The sequence below is a fragment of the Chinchilla lanigera genome, unplaced genomic scaffold, assembly GCF_000276665.1.
Source record: "Chinchilla lanigera isolate Chin_1 unplaced genomic scaffold, ChiLan1.0 scaffold00144, whole genome shotgun sequence".
In the NCBI taxonomy this organism is placed as follows: Eukaryota; Metazoa; Chordata; class Mammalia; order Rodentia; family Chinchillidae; genus Chinchilla; species Chinchilla lanigera.
Window position 1 is genome coordinate 2312107 of NW_004955545.1, and position 4752 is coordinate 2316858.

Sequence of the window (4752 nt, forward strand, 5' to 3'; positions counted from 1 at the left end):
CAGTCTGCTACTGAGCCTTACTCTGGTGACATCATGCCTTTCTAAACAAAAACTATGCCTGGTAAAATGCAAATTTACTTTCTCCGGGCAAAGGAGTTGAGCACCCCCCACCCCAAAAAATAAAAAGACTGAGGTATGGGGTAATGGTAGGAATTTTGCCCTAGGTTTGGTCCCCAGCACCACAAATAAATCATAAATTGGGGAGAAAAGGGGGCACGCCTGGGACTGTGGGGAAAAGCAAAATGATGAAAGAGGAAAGGCCTCAAGTCTAGCTGTAAGTCCTCGATTTCCCTGGCCCGAGCCCTCTGGAAGGAGACATGCTAGGAGAAGCTGGTGGCCCTCGAGGCAGGGGTTCCTGCCTGGGGCGGGCAGTTTCAGAAAAGTCCAAGGCCCTGTGGCCCCGGTAGGTAGAGGTTGTCCTCTAAGCCAGAATGTAAACTTCCACTTCCTGCGCCGGACACCTGGGGGCGCCAGAGGCACACGGCTGGCGAGCTCGCGCACCCGGGCGGGGCTCATGCAGCCCGTTGGGTCCGGAGCACCGCGAGCTCGGGACAGGAGTGTGCGCCCGCGCTGGGGCTGGAAGACATCAGGACCGAAGGCAAGGTGCCCAGCTCTAGAGGGGAGGGGCAAGGGCGGCGAGACGAGTGCGCAGATGCGGCCGGTAGCTGGCCTCGCCGGGGAACCTCCAGCTAACAGCGTCCGCGCACGTTGTCGCTCACGTGATTTCCCCCCCCCACACACACACGCACACCATCCAATTCCGCGCTCCGCAGGCAGCAGGGGATTATTTGAACATGTTTTTTCCCTATTTTATGCAATACGTACTCTATAGTAAAACTAGAAATGCAAACACCCACCCCTCCCCCTACTCTCCCGACTTCTCCTTCTGAGCTGCGATACGCCCAGAGACTGGCACCAGGTCCCCAGTGACTACTTCTCAGTCCCCAGCTGGCTTGACCTCTTTTGTCACAGGTGACTGACTCATCCTTCTCAGTCCACTTTGCTGATGCTACCGCTTCTCTCGGGCCTCTGCACGAACCCGCAGGGCCCAATTCTCTTTTTGGTTTGCACTCGGGCTCAAAAGGCTCCCGCCACAGGTCGGTGGCTTTACACACTGTGCGTGCAGTGCTGACTGCCAAGTTCACAGCAGCAGCCTGCTCCTGTGCCCCAGCCCCGAGTCCCACGCGAAGGTCGAAGGGCCGCTGTTAGGTCCCGAGGTGGCAATCCGACTGCACCGGCTGCACTGCTCAGCAGAGCCAGCACCTCAGCGGGTGACCCTGTCCCTTGTTTCCAGTTGCCTGGTCCAAAAGCCCTGCAGTCTCCCTTAACGCTTCTCACCTTCCTGTACCTCACATTCAATCCGTAGCAAATCCTATCTGGATTAAAATTGTATTTAAATTTATTCAAAGATTTAATTTAAAAAGTTTTTTCTAGGCAAGAGATTAAGACAGGGATTTGCACATTATAAGCAAGCACACTACTAAGGATTATAATAATTATTATTATATTATTATTATTGAGATGCTATTATTGAGATTGTTACTGAGATTACTATTATTAAAAAAAAGAGAGATTACTATTATTGAAATACTATCTCCTTATGCTGCCCAGGCTGGCCTTAAACTCTTGGGCTCAAGTGAGCCTCTTGTGTCAGCCCCCTGACTAGCTGGGACTAAAGGTGCCACCACCCCTGGATCCAGTGGTTTATTTAAATCTTTATGATAGCTGGGTGTGGTGGCACACACCTGTTTTCCCAGGACCTGGAAGGCTGAGGCAGGAGGATCGTTGCGAGTTTGAGACCAGCCTGGGCTACAAAGTGAGTTCAAGACCAGCCTGAACTGCATAGTGAGATCCTGTCTCCAAAAAAAAAAAAAAAAAATCTTTATGATACATGTGGAATTCAGTCCATTTTCACCCGCTGGCTGCCATCCTGGACCAAGATGGACCATGCTATTAGTGTCCTAACTGGCCTCCTAGCCTTGTTCTGCAGAGTTTATGCTCCACACAGTGATCCTTTAACAGTTCAGCCTTCAAGCCGGGTGTGGTGGTGCACGCCTGTAATCCTAGCACTCAGGAGGCTGAGGCAGGAGGATCGTTGTGAGTTCAAGACCAGCCTGGGCTACAAAGTGAGCTCAAGGCCAGCCTGAACTGCATAGCGAGACCCTGTCTCACAAAGACCCACCAGAAAAAACAAAACAAAACAAAACCAAAAAAAACAGCTCAGCCTTCTGCTCAAAACTCAGTCTTCCAAACCCATCCAGCATAAGAACGAAACTGCTCACAATGACAGGCAAGGCCAGGCATGAAACCCACCCCCCCACTGCTGCCACCTCACCTGTCACTACTCCAGCCCCAGTGAGTGACTGCCCAGCTGTGCTTAGACCCACCCAGTGCTTCCTGCCCCCAGGATATTTGACTCATTGTCCCCTCTGCCCGGATCACTTTGTCAATCAAAGATCCCTATGCCTTGCCCTCTCACTTTCTGCAGTCTCTATTCAAATATCATCGGCCAGCAAAGCTTCTCTGATTAAATTTTATAAAATAACAGTGTCATCTACATCAGGAATCCTAACACAGCAGAACCACTCCTCCGCTTTATTTTTCTCCAGAGCACTCAATACCATTCAACATATTTCATGTGTGTATGCATTTTCTGTTCCCTATAGAACATGTGCACCCTAGGGCAGGTGTTCTTGTCTGTCTTATTGGTGATGAATCCCCGGAACCTACTGCAGCGTCTGACTGACTGCACAGCAGAGCTCTCTAAGTACCTAAAAGGAACGCAGGGTCAGAAGGCCTTGCTGGTGTGAGGTTGCGGAAGCAGTTGTTGCTGATGACTTCCAAAAGGGGGAACTAGTTTGCTTTGTCACCACTAGTGGGCAGATTGCTACTGTTCTTTCTTAATTTTTAAAATATTTTATTATATTTTATTTTTACAGTACCTGGTATTGAACCCAGGGCTTTTGTACTGAGCTAATTTTTCATTTTGAGACACGGTCTCACTAAGTCACTACATTGCCTAGGCTGGACTTGAACTTACAATCTTCCTTCCTCAGCCTCCTAAAGAGCTGGGGTTAGTTATGAATAGCTGGGGTTACTCAGGGGCATGTGCCACCATGTCTAGCTTACGGTTCCCACAGTAAGTGAGGCAACCGGGAGCCTGTGAGGGGAGAGGTCTACCAGAAGTCACCCAGAACTCCTGATTCCCTGAAAACACTGTGGCAAATCAGTGCTGTGGAGTAAAAACCCCAGGGAGTTTCTGGAGGAAGAGTTCTCTTGGCATGGATAAGAAGGACAGGACAAATCTCTCCAGTAGGGATAAGAAGAAGCACTATTCCAGCGGGGAGTCAGTGCGAACAGAAAACTGCAGAAAGGCAGGGTCCAGGTGGGGCAGAAAGGCAGGGTCCAAAGTCTTCCCACACTGTCGGACGCAGGGGCCAAGGCGACCTGCTGGGGAGTCTGCCGTGGATTCCAGGGGCCCTGGGCAGCCAGGAGGGTGTGAGCAGAGGAGCGATAGAGAAGTGAAGATTTCTGCTGTCTCTCTGCTTCTTTTCTTTGGGAGGGGTGGTGGGGGTTTTCTGGTACCGGGAATCGAACTCATGACCTTGTGCTTGCCAGGCAGGCGCTGTGCTGCTGAGCTAAATCCCCAGCCCGTCTCTCTGCTTCTTCATCTCTCTCCTCTGTGTGTACTTCTAACCCCCGCTCCATGGCCCATAGCTAGTAACTCTCCAGGTCACCTCTTGTCCACACCACAGCCCTGATGGCCCAGCAGAAAAGTAGGAGGGGGAACAAATGAGAATCCCTGTCTCTCCAGAGCTCTGGGGCCACTGCAGGGGCTGGTGCCTCTGCGGCTCGCCCACCCTCAGGTTAGCCCCACTCCCCGGAGGGCCAGGCCGCAGGCCCTTTCTCCTTCTTAGGCTGATTCTCTGGGCCCAGTACCGGTCAGTGCCAGCTGGCAGCTCTCCCCGGAGACTGAGGTGGCACAAAGATGGGAGAGGGGGGAAGCGGGCAGGGGCCCAAGGGGAACAGGGACCCGGACGTGTGAGAGGTGGGAGACCACACTGGGCAGCCAGCATGGGGGTCTCACAGGGTGTGGGACAGGCTCGGTAGAGGACCCGGGCCTTCCAGGGGAGGTGGAGGGGGCTGTCAGGCCACACTCCTGCTCTCCAGCCCTTGGCAAATCCAGTCCTCTCCCCACACCGATTCTCCTCTCCACTCACCCCCTAAGCTCCCCCTGGCTAAATCTTCTTGGTCTCTTTAAGAACTGCCTGGGAACTGGGGCACCCTCCCCTCCCCTGCTCCACCCCTGCTCAGCACAGGCTCTGCTGGAAGTCCTGGACGCCTGGGTTAGGGGCTCCACTGCTGGGCTGGGGGTAAGGCTGGCAGGTGGCGGGGAAGGGGACTGTGGCCCTCGGGCTGGGGTGGCGGGGTGGGATGGAGACTCTGGATCGTGGACCCTGTGTGCCAACCTCAGTGGCTACTGGTAGGGATGGCCTTCTGGCCACCCACTGGGGGAAGGGCAACTCCAGGGTTCTCCTAAGGGGCGCATGCTTGAGTTGCCTTGCCCCTCCCCCTATTTCTTCTCCCTCTTTCCTCTTTTTCTTTTTTCTCTTTCTTTTTTTCACCTTTCCTTCCTTTTTTTTTTTTTTTGGTGATACCAGATAGTGAAAGCAGGACCTTCACACTGAGCTACATCCCCAGCCATTTTTTATTCTTTATTTTGAGGCGGGATCTCACCCAGTTGCTAAGTAG

General features: G+C 52.9%; 1 protein-coding gene across 1 annotated transcript in view; it reads left to right on the plus strand.

Annotated features, from left to right (window-relative positions):
- The first annotated feature begins 4295 nt into the window (after positions 1–4295).
- Positions 4296–4752, plus strand: part of Sema4a (sema domain, immunoglobulin domain (Ig), transmembrane domain (TM) and short cytoplasmic domain, (semaphorin) 4A) — a 25472-nt gene continuing 25015 nt past the window's right edge. The window contains exon 1 of the mRNA XM_005411656.2: positions 4296–4373. The gene's annotated coding sequence lies outside the window, so the exon portion shown is untranslated. The remainder of the gene's footprint in view (positions 4374–4752) is intronic.